Source organism: Ambystoma mexicanum, chromosome 6q (assembly GCF_040938575.1).
Source record: "Ambystoma mexicanum isolate Mex_15411 chromosome 6q, UKY_AmexF1_1, whole genome shotgun sequence".
NCBI lineage: Eukaryota > Metazoa > Chordata > Amphibia > Caudata > Ambystomatidae > Ambystoma > Ambystoma mexicanum.
Genome location: NC_090937.1, coordinates 1544014040 through 1544026478, shown reverse-complemented (window position 1 = coordinate 1544026478; position 12439 = coordinate 1544014040). Strand labels below are relative to the sequence as shown.

Sequence of the window (12439 nt, the reverse complement as noted above, 5' to 3'; positions counted from 1 at the left end):
GAATCTGATATTGAATTCACAACACAGCTGTTCCCCAGAAATGTTTCCACCACCAGGAGGCACAGCATTGGTCCGGCTGATGTATTTATACACCCAGCATCTGGCGCAGCATATATCTAGGTGCCTCGCCCTCCGTTCCTTTTTTCCGTGGACTCTGTTAGCTTCAGGGGACAAGCTCTTGGTTTTGAATTGAAGAAAATGCAGACCTACACCAATGCCTCAGGATTTAAACCTTCCGTGCATTGTGTCCGACCCATGTCGGTGTCGTAACCACACATGATTTGTCTCTACTGCGGGGGGGGGGACGTATGATGCCCAGGAACGCAGATTGTGCCAATCCATTAATCACAAGGCCCTCCCGGAAGGGTAGGAAGAAGAAGCAGCACCACAAACGGTCTAATTCACTGAGCCGTTCTTCCACCTATCATTCAAATCCTTATTCGAAGCACTACCCTAAAGCAGCGCTGCAGTTATTTCAATGGGTTGCCTTTCTCCCACAGATTCCTAATCTGATCGTTATTCCCTCCAGCTACGCATCTTCATAAAATTTTCTACAGAGGGCCTAGTGGACCTCGACCTGGCAATCGATCCGTCTTGTTCAGCGTCTGGTCGTCGGCTCCGGATGTGACGTCAGGCGTCGTATAAATACCATGTCACTAAACCCCAACCTCAGTTCCTTTTTTCTGGGCGCTATCCCACTGCTTGGGAAAACAGAGTCTTTGACTTTCTCGATGTTTTCGTCAGAACACCTAGTACTTTTTTTTCAATCCTCGACGCGAGATGTCGGTTGCTCGGGTATCTGGTTTCAAGTGGTATTCCTATTGTGACACCAAGATGTCCAACACTGACCCAAACGAGTTGTCTCTGGTGCCTCAGCACAGTCACGGGACTGACGGGTGTCCGTTATGCGCCAAAATGCAACCCAAATCCCATACGTGATTGAGCTGCAAAATTCGCTCTCGGTCGACCGCACTCGAAATCATTGGCACTTTCGACGATTCTGTCTTCGGAGGCCGAAACATGAGCAGCACACCCCAAAGAAAGATCAGCCACTCTTCCTCAACCAGTAAGAAGAAGAGACGTCATCGCCACCGTAGGGACTTCGAGTCATCGACGGATAAAGGTAAGCCGTCGGCTGTGCCTACCACCCGCCAACAGTGGGAGGATTTCAAATCCTCCATGCTTGACATGTTCAAAAAAGGCTTCATAGCAACTCTCGGTATAACCAACCCCTCTAATGCCCTCACGCCGACCTAGTCGGTGCTGATAAATCTTTCGACACCGAAAAAGATCCAATGTAAGCCAGATCAACCCCATGCATCCAAGGATGTCGACGCTATGTCGATCGGTACCGGCATCCACCATATCAGCGCCGAGAGACAAACCCTAGACGTCGACGGTTGTCGAGAACACATTCACCACACAACCCCGGTCCGAATTTTTCGATACTATGGCAAGTATCTTTGGCCGTAATGATACTGATGATCAGCGGGATGTCGAACCTATTTATTTGGGTTGAGGAGGGGTTGTTTATTTTGACAACAAGAATCGGCTTTTGCAACTGGCTCAAGGCATCCAGGACGCCAGCGGTCTGGACATCTCTCCAGACCTCAAATTTCAGCAATCCCAGCCCTATCTTCATAATTCATCTAAATTCCGGCCTTTAGTAGAAAGGGTTATTGACACACTGGGATTGCATTCATCAGTGTTGCTTGTACAAGGTTATGACTGTACTGACTTTTTAGATGAAGGCCTCACCACAGAATGTAATATGCCTTTAAACCGTGCCATTGCCAATTCTTTAACAATTACGTGGCAAAACCCTTGTACCATTCCTCCCATCAGCTCCACCATCTCCAGAAAATACAGGCTGGCTAGAAGAGACCCTTCATACCTATACCTCTCGTCTCACCCTTCCCCAGAAGGGCTTGTTATGCAGGCTGCTACTGTCTCTGCTAGACCTGCGTCTTCCACGTCCAATCTGTCTCCCGACAGATGCCTTAGCAAACAAAGCATTTACTTCAGATGGGATGGCCCAAAAAGCTACAAATGTGGCCTTTGGTCTGTGGACAGTTGAAGTTGAAAATACTGCTCAGTATGTCCCAGAAGGAGAAATGCGTGAGGACTTCCTACCACTAGTGGAGGATGGGAAAGAAGTGGCCAGACAGTCACTGCGAACGGGCCTGGACATCGCTGACTGTGTGACACTAAGAAGATAGGCCTACTTAAAAACCTCAGGTTTTTCGCCTAATGTCCAAGTCAAGCTTCTGGACATGCCCTTCGAGGGCGATCTATTTGTCCAGAAAACTGATGATTCCTTAGAAAAATTAAAGGAATCCATAATCGCTGTTAAGTCTTTAGGCCTAGCTGCATAGCCAGCCAAACCTGCATTTACCTTTGCTTGTAGGCCACACGGCTACAGGAGATATGCTCCTTATGGCAGGAGAGCGCAGCTCCCACCGGCCAGACAAGGGAAGAATCTTTTTCTCGCGCTCCGGAAGGGGCCAAGGGGCTTCTAGAGGTCAACAGGCAGCGTCTGCGACAGGGGTGACACAGCCTTTTTGATTTTCCCCTCTCACAATAGACTGGTTGGATGGTGGTTGACAGAGCATTTGCTTCAGTGGCAGGGAATTACTTCTGATGCCTGGGCTCTTCAGCTCCTTCAGTGGGGTTATTGTCGGCCATTTCTAAGAAAACCCCGGACAATCCGCCCCCACTTCCAATCCAACCGGGACAGGAGCTCCAGGTAGAACTGAGAGCCCTGTTGTTGAAGGGTGCCGTGGAAGAGGTACCTCACGAGCAGAAAGGATCGGGTTGATAATCCCGGTATTTCCTGGTACCCAAGAAGGGAGGAGGTGTCCATCCCATTCTGGACCTCAGGGCCTTGAACAGTTCCTTGAGGAAATACAAATTCAGGATGGTGATGTTGATAGATATTCCCCGCGCTCTCGAACTACAGGACTGGCTGGTGTCGGAAGACCAACAGGACGCTTATTTCCATGTGCCAGTCTATCAAAAGCACAGGAAGATCCTAAGGTTCACCATAGGAGATATTCACAATCAATTCAAGCTCTTTCCCTTTGGTCTAACCTCCACCCCACGGATCTTCATCAAGCTCATGGCGGTAGTTGCGGCTCACCTCAGGAGATCCGGGGTCCACCTATTTGCATATCCAGATGACTGGCTTATTCGATCAAAGTCTGCAGTGCAGGTCTTGTCCCATTTAGAGGACACCTGCTTGCTGCTGCTCAAGCTGAGCTTCTCCCTAAATTTAAATAAGTTCCACATGACACCAGTCCAGAGGCTCCAGCTCATCAGACCAGTCTTAGGCACCTAGGTGGGGAAGGCCTTCCCTCCCGAGGAGAGAGTAGTCGGCTTGACGCAAATGGTTGACTTGTTCCAGAATCATGCCAATCAAACAGCTGCTTCCTTCCTCCAACTCCTTGGCCTCATGGCCTCTTGCATGTTTCTAGTGCCAGAGGTAGGTTGTGCATGAGATCCCTACAATGGCTCCTGAGGCATCAGTGGTCTCAGTACCTCGGCTCTCTCTTGGATCACCTCAGGGTGTCTGCATCAGTGGTCAACGACCTGTCCTAGTGGTTGGACTGCAACAGTCTCTCAGCGTTCTGACAGACACTATTTCAACAAGCGAGGGGGTGTGCACTCTGCCTCCTCTGTACGGAGGCAATGATGCTTTAGTTGTGGTTGCTGGAGAACAGGATCTTGGTCTCTGCAGTTCATCTGGCGGGCACAGAGAACAACTTGGCGGATGCTCTGAGCAGGCAGAGCACGGTCGCGCACGAGTGGGAAGTGTGCAGGAAGTCATAGAGGAGATCTGCGCTCTCTGGGGTACCCCAGCAGTGTATCTGTTTGCAATTTAGTCCACCAGGAAATGCAAACAGTTCTGCTTGAGGGAGTTTCCAGCGAAAGGTGCAGTGAAGGACGCGTTACTGGTGGATTAGACCTACCCTCTCCTCTAAGTGCTCCCTCCGATCCCCGTCATTCCATGGGTACTCCAGATGTTGACGAGGTTTTGAGCGACCGTGATCTTGATATCTCCGGACTGGACGAGTAGAACGTGGGACTCCGACCTCCTAACCCAGTCGGAAGGTTGGATACTCCGTCCGACCCCGGAATCCCTCAACCTACATGAGTGACTCGAGAGGATGAGAAATGACTGGGACCACTCTGATTAAGTACTGGAGATGTTGCTTACTGCACGCAGACCATCTACAAGATCTTTGTACACATTCAGATGGAGAAAATTTGAGACATGGTGCAGGGAACGCTAGATTGACCCCATCTCTTACCCTACCACTATATTGATGGAGTTCCTTCTGTCACTGGCCTCTGCAGGCATCAGGTCACCATAGTCAAAGGATATTTGGCGGCCTTGTCTGTGTTTAAGAGATCCTCAGATCAAGGTTCATTTTTTACGATCCCAATAATGGCACAATTCCTGAAAGGCCTTGTAAATAAAATTTCCGTTCACTTGGTAACGGTTATCTGTGTCCTTTTTCTGTCTTCCTGCCACAGTTTCTTAAAAGAAAGAGTTTTTCTAACACTACTTGTATTGTTTGGTCAACTGTTCCTCCTTCAGCGCTCTATTATTGCTTTCTTTTTGCCCTTTTGTTCTCTCTGTTTTCCTATGCAGTGTGTGGTGTTCTGGAAAAAAGGGAGAACTGAGGTTGGGGCATAGTGAGGTGGCATTTATACAACACCTAACGTCACGTCCGGAGCTGACGACCAGACGCCGTCCAAGACAGATCGATGGTTGACAGCTAGGTCGAGGTCCACTATGCCCCCTATCGAACATTTTCTGGGCAAAGCTAGAGCCCCAGTGGATTGGAACGCCTGGTGCATGTCCCCCACAATCGGAGCGGCTGCAGTCGGAGCCGTTTTACCCCGCTGAGGCCAGTGGGTGATACCGTGGTGACCAGACGAGCGGATGGCGGCCCCTAAAACCAGAGCGGCGAGATCACAGTGCGGGGCTCTGGAATAGCACACTAATTGGAGAAGCTGAGCCGGATGGGGGAGCGTGAGGTGTGCAGTCCCACTATAGCCCCCCGATTGCCGCTGCGCCAGAGGCAAGATAAATACTGTGAGATTCCCCATAACTGTGACACTGTCATTACTTAGCCCTCGACATTTCTGTTTCCCCCCGGAGAAGGACTACCCACGCAAAGGCCCCAGTGGTTGAGCTGTGCCTTCCGAAAACATAAGATCCAAGGTAATATGAGGACTTTCATTGACCCGGGACGTTTGGAATAGGTGATAACAACAACATAAGCTAGGTAATCGAGAGCGCTACCCGTAGACAGCCACAGACCACGCCAAAACAGACCCGTTTTGATGCGGTTGGGGTCATGGGAAGCCCCTTACTTGGTCAGTCCAACCCTCTACAATTACAGACTAACCGCTCCTGCCTTGACCCCCATATAACTCGAAGGTGCACCGTCGGCGCTTAAAACAGCCAAGATATGAGCTGTTGGCAATGCCTAAAGCAGTGGGGAAGTGGAAATCGCACAGAATCAAGGCCTTCCTAACACCTCAGCCGGCAACTACCCTGTGGATGCAAACCGTGGCAGCAGACATCCATCCGTCCCCCACGGCTTTGGAGCTCCCAGACATGGCGTTCTCTAGAAGCGACTTTGAAGAGATGCTAAAATCCCTCAAGCAAGATATCACCCAAGAAATTAAATCAGTGATCAAAACCTCCAAGGACTCTTTGGCCCGATCACTCGCTGACCCAATTGCCCATTTTGGAGTTCTTGGAGGCACACCACACGGCGAGGGCAGCACACTATATGATGCTTACAAAGCAATATTTCTACATGGAGGGGAATAAAGCTAATAAATTACTAGCAGCTAAATTGAATAAGCAATCAAAACGAAATAGGATAGACACCTCTCAAGACGGTATGGGCAAATACTTCTCCTCAGAGGAAGATAAACTCCACATTGTTGAGAACTTTTTTAGGGAACAGGTAGCCCCTCATGCCGGAGACTCACAAACCACCAAAAAATGTATACTAAATGTACAACTCCCTCAAGTCCCACTAACCCTATGTGACCCCTTAGAGGAACCCATAACTGCTCGGGAAGTTGAAAGCGCAATCAAATCCCTTCCCCTCAATAAAGCCCCAGGCCCAGAAGGGTTTACAAATACATTTTATAAAGTTTTCAGTGCAAAGCTTATACCCCACCTCACGAAGTTCTTTAACTCCTTATGGGATGCAGTATCTGTCACAAAGAAGATGCCAGAATCTGCTACGACCCTGATTTTAAAGCCAGGAAAAGACCCTACAGAATCTGTACCCTACCGACCTTTAGCTTTACTCAATACAGACGCAAAGATATACAGCAAAATTATAGCTCCCTAACTGGTTGAGGTCCTGCCGCTAATAATAGATAGGGATCAGACCGGGCTTATTCAAGGCCAATCTGCATACCATAATATTCGCCGGGCAATAGGCCTGCTAGTCCTGGCCCCTACAATCTCGGGCGCCCTCTCATTCCTGTCCCTAGATGCCCATAGGGCTTTTGACAGCATATCATGGGAATACCTGGGCCTAGTTTTAAAGGGCTTTGGTTTTGGCCTGAAGTTCTCCAGACTGATCCTTTCAAACTTCCAGATCCCATTAATTTGTGTGCGAGTCAATTCACAGTGTTTCACCCAGATAGCTTTAGGTAGGGGAACTAGGCAAGGTTGCCCTCTATCCCCATTGGTGTTCGAGATGGAACCCGTAGCCCATCAGATCCGTCTTCACCCAAAGATCCAGGGATTCAAAGTCGGGGGGCAGTGTCACAAATTCGCACTATATGCAGATGATGTGCTTTCCTTCTTGAGGGAGGCTCTCGGCTCCCTTCCGGCCCTTGTGGACTTATTGGCCCAATTTACAATGATCACCGGATTCACGATAAACACAGTGAAGTCTATGGGTTTGGGCTTGTCGGAACCCCCTGCCACTTTATCTACCCTACAAAGCACATACCCCTTTCAATGAAAGACCACATACATCTCTTACCTGGATGGGCGCGTGACCCCAACGTACGCTGGACTGATGAAAGCCAATATTCCCAATCTCTTAAACTAGTCCAGAGACTCCTTGCAGAGGTGGGCCTTGCAAGAGATATCATGGCTAGGGCGTATAGGCGCAATTAAAATGTCCCTACTCCTGAGACTTCTATACACATTTCATGTCCTACCAATAATGATCCCAGAACGGGACCTTCTCGAGTTAGAGAAGGCAATGGGCTGATTCATATGGCAAGGGAAAAAACCTAGACTCCGGCGTAAGCTTCTCACAAGGCGGAAAGCGCAGGGAGGCTTGGGGCTCCCTTCAATCCCATGGTATTATCGAGCAGCCCAGGTAGCTGTAATACTGGGCTGGACCGACCCAATAGAATCACCCAAATGGCATGACATCGAGCAGACAGCAATCTATTGCCCTTTGAATTATCTGCTGTTCCTCCAAAGAGAAGCGCGTAACCAGCAAAGCTCTCTCCTACTTACCACGACAACAACACTCTGATGTTGGGATAAAGCCTGCGCACAAAGAGGCTTCACATCAGGCCTTGGCCCACTCTCCCCTATCACACAGAACCCAGCCTTCACCCCAGGTCTCCAACCCAATTCCTACCGTCGCTGGTCAATGGGGAAATGGTTGAGATTACGAGACCTTTATGATAACAACTTACCCCTAACTTTCAAGCAGTGCAAAGAAAAATTCAAACTCCCAGAAACTGAGAGATTCATATACATACAACTACGCCATTGGTTAACTAACCCGAGCATAATACAGGCAGCCACTAGGCCCCCAACGGGAATAGAACTAACAGCCTCAGAGGGTCAACAATGTCACAAAATAGCCACCTGCTACCATCTCTTGGAGAATGTCTCGCCAGATGAAAAACTCCCCTACATGTTAGCGTGGGAAAGGGAACTGGGGTGACGATTTCCCAGGAGTCCAGGCAAAAGATAATGGGGTAGAGCCCACAGGACTTCACTCTGCACTACTGTAAGAGAAGGAGCCCTTAAACTCTACTTCCTCTGGTACCTGTCCCCACATAGACTACATGCAATGAACTCAGATTACTAGGACACGTGCTGGCATGGATATGGGGAAAGGGGCGACCTGGGCCACTTGTGGTGGCACTGCCCTATCATACAATCTTTTTGGCTAGAGATAAGATCCAAGATCAGAGAGATTTCTGTCGCCTCGCTCCCTATGAACTCACAAATCCTGCTGCTGGGCGACGCTCCTGAGGATGGATCCTACCCAATGTCTGGCACTAGAGCTGAACTGACTAACACGTGCCCGATTTTGGAAAGATGTGGAGGGTCCTCATATAGCGTACTGGTGGGTAAAAGTTTGGGAATTGTTGGGGTGTGAAAAACTTACAGCCATGATTGAGGGGAAGCTGCCCAAATTCTCCCGCATATGGGGGGCATTCCTGGAATATGTAGCTGAAAAGGAACACATGTTTTTCCAGCAAAGAGTTGTGAAATATCTTCTGAATCGGTGACAATGGACCTGAGGAATATGACCTAGACGGAGTGTAGTTAAAGTGATACATGATTTCGTAAGTGTGGGCATTTTTCCTTTTTTTTCTCTTCTGCTTTCTTCTATATTCTAGACTTGCACTAGTTACTCCTAACCTGTTCTCGTGAGCGTGACAATGGTTTTATAAGGAACAGGTATATTGTTACTTAGTTAAAACGAAGTTTCGATGCAATAACACATGCCAGTTGTTATTGCTTCATTATTGTTCATTCATTATGTAATGTATTTCATGTTGATCGAAATGTCAGTAAAAATAATTTGTAAAAAAAGAAAATTCAAGATGGTTACGCCAGCACTCAAAGCAGAGACACTGTAAAAGGAAGACTGGATGTGCTCCCTGGATCTGAAGGACGCTTATCTACACGTCCCTATTTGGCAGTATAATCGATCCTTTCTGCGGTTCAGGGTGATGGGCTGCCGTTTCCAATACAAGGTTCTACCCTTCGGCCTAAACTCAGCCCCTAGGGTGTTTACCAGACTATTGAATGCAGTGGCGGCCACCATGTCGACCCATACCTGGACGACTGGCTCGTCAGGGTGAGATCTCTGGATGCGGTGCGTCACACTTCCTGCACTCTTATGACCACTCTCCAAAAACTGGGATTTTCTATCAACCTCAAGAAGTCTCGCCTGCAGCCTACTCTGAGCCTGACATTTCTGGGCCTCATATGGGACACAAACTCCGAGAGAGTTTTCCCCTCGGAGGACAAGATCATGGCCATCAAGAGGGCCGTAAGTCACTTCCTCAGCCAAGAGGTGACATCAGCCTGGTGGTTCCAGCATTTACTGGGGATCATGGCGGCGGTCCTACTGGCCGTCCCCCACACGAGACTCAAGATGAGGAGGTTACAGCTGCACTTCACAGCCTCATGGAATCATGAGTGGGGCTCCCAAGCAGAGCTTGTCAGCATTCCTCCCTCTCTCCACCCGGACCTCACCTGGTGGTCCAGGGACTGCAACCTGCGGACTGGCAGGCCCTTCAGGCAGGCACCCCCTCAAGTCACCATCACCACAGATTCCTCCCTGGAAAGCTGGGGGGCTACGCTGTACAACCACCGTGTCCATGGTGTCTGGTCCCTGCAGGAGCAGGAATCTAATATCAACTGGCTTGAGCTGAAGGCTATCTAGCTAGCGCTCAAGGCTTTCCTTTCGCTCATTGGTGGCAAGGTCGTCCTCATCCAGACGAACAACTCCACCAGCATGTATTATGTCAACAAGCAGGGTGGCACAAGGTCCCCTCCGCTGTGCAGCCTAGCGGTCAGCATGTGGGAACGGGCCCTGGAGAACAAGATCTACCTGACTGTAATCCACCTCCCGGGGCAGTCCAACCTGGAAGCAGACAGGCTCATCAGACTGGGAGCGGACAATTACGAATGGCAATTGAACGATCAGGTCCTGCTCGGGTTCTTCAGCAGATAGGGGCATCCTCAGCTGGACCTCATTGCCTCCTAGTCCAACAGGAAGTGCCTGCAGTTTGCGTCCTGGCAGGGGCAAGGCCCTGGCTCCCTGGGCAACGCTTTCCAGATACAGTGGAACGGCATAACAGCGTATGCATTCCCTCCCACACCCCTGATCCACAGGGTGATCTGCAAGCTAAAACAATCACGTCACCTCTGCATCATTCAGATAGCTCTGTTGTGGCCGGCAAGATGTGGTTCTCGGAGCTCCTCAGCCTCTCAGATAGGCCACCCATTCTCCTGCTGCTGGGCCCAGTTTACCTCCTCTCGCAGCATGGGGGCAGGGTCATGCACCACCCCACTCTGCAGAAATGAGCCCTTGCAGCGTGCTTCCTGAGCAGGTCACACTGAAGCATCTGAGCCTGTCTCAGGCTAACCTGGACATCATTCAGGGCGCTAGGAGCAAGGCTACTAGGAGCCAGTACAAGAGTAAATGTTCCAGGTTTTGTCACTGGGCGGATCCTAAGGAGATCAACCCCCTTATTTGCACATTGGACGATGTGCTCTCATTCTCGGCACAACTCGCTCACTTAGGGGTGCAAATAGACACCTGCCGCACCTACTTGGCAGCCATAGATGCCTACAGGAATTCTGAGGAGGGGGTCTTCTCCTCCACCAACCCGGTGGTTAAGCAGCATCTGGGGGGCCTCACCAGGCTCCACCCACCCATCAAGAAGCCACACCCCGTGTGGGATCTCAATGTAGTGCTGGGTGCCCTGGTGCACAAACCTTTCGAACCAGTGGCGTCCGCAGACATCAGATTGGTCACAATTAAAACAGCTTTGTTGGTGAGTCTCACCTCTGTTCGCAGAGTCAGTGAGTTCCAGGATCTGGTGGCATCAGAACCCTATGCTACTTTTCACAAAGATAAGATGTTCCTGACAATGCACCCTTCCTTCCTACCTAAGGTAGTCTCCGCTTTCCATCTAAATGAGGAAATCAATTTACCTATGTTTTTTGCTGATCCTAAGGACGATGCTCAGAGGGTCTTGCACTGTCTGGATTTTAGACGCGCTCTGAAATTCTATCTGGACAGCACCAAGAGCTTCCCCAAGTCAGACACCCTGTTTATCACCGTCAGTGGGTCAAAGCCAGGTTATCAGGCATCCAAGTACTCTATACCAAGGTGGATGGCCTCGGCCATCATGGAGGCCTTTGAGGGGCAGCAAAAATAACTTCCAACATGCACACCCACGCTGTCCAAGCCGAGGCCACCTTCCAGCGGCAGGTCCCGTGGCAGTTCATCAGCAGGGCGCCCACCAGGAGTACGTTAGTCACTACAGTGAGTAACTATACATGTTTACTCCCACGTCCATAAAGGCCTCTCCAGAATAGACTTAATTCTTATGTCTAGTGCGCTGTTCCCCTGCCTCGAAGAGGTTAAAATTCAACCAAGAGTGCTATCAGACCAAGCCCCAGTATTAGCCCGGGAGCGAGTACAGGCCCTCCCAAATCAGCCACAAAGGCACTGGAAGTTGCAAGACTTAGTGCTCCAAGATGCAGTAATTAGGGAAGAAATATCTAAGACCCTTGTCTGTTATTTCAGGGAACACTCCTCAGTGGGGAGCTCTGAGGCAGTGATCTGGGATGCCATGAAGCCTGTGATGCAGGGAGCTCTGATCAATTGTGCTGCAGCGCAAAGGAGACCAGAGCAACTACAACAAATTAGGCTGGAGGAGAGAGTGGCAGAACTGAAAAAGTATTTAAAAGGCACCAAACCACAAAAGCAGTATAAGAACTCAAAAAAGCAAAATTCACTCTGGAAATGCACCTAGCAGACAAATCCACTCAGGAGTTAGCATACACTAAACAATATTATTATGTGAATAGCAATTAAGCGAACCGTCTCCCAAAATAATATCCAAACACTTAGGGCCCCAGATGAAATGTTGTTATGCTCAGAGGGTGATAAAATGAAGCCATTGATAGACCACCACAGGGAGGTCATGTGTTGGACTCCAACAGAGAAAGCGGTACAAACCAGTTATCTGATGGCCACCCCCAGAGGTGAGTAACCACCCCAGCGAGACTGCCTTGAGCTCCCCATCACAATAGAAGATGTAACGGAAGCAATAGAATACCCGAAAAACGCAGCCCCAGGCCCTGACGGGTTCACAGCACGATTCTATGAGGCATACGCCTACATTTTAGCCCCCCAACTCGTGACACTCTTTAACTCCTTCCTGACCAAAGGAGGCATTACCCCCTCCATGGAGGAATCCTTAACAGTGCTCATCCCAAAACGGGGGAAAGACCTGGAGAATTGTGCATCCTATCGACCTATAACATTAATGAACAATGATGCTAAAATCTTCTCTAAAATCCTGGCAACCAGGCTTGCAAGGGTCCTCCCCGAGCTAATACACCCAGACCAAGCAGGGTTGATCCCAGGCCGCACCACGGAAGATAACATCA

The 12439-nt window shown here is 49.6% G+C and overlaps 1 protein-coding gene across 2 annotated transcripts in view; it reads left to right on the top strand.

The window, feature by feature from the left end:
- The window catches only part of DNAAF9 (dynein axonemal assembly factor 9), a 2133167-nt gene that overhangs the window by 2069921 nt on the left and 50807 nt on the right, over positions 1-12439 (top strand). The window lies entirely within an intron of this gene.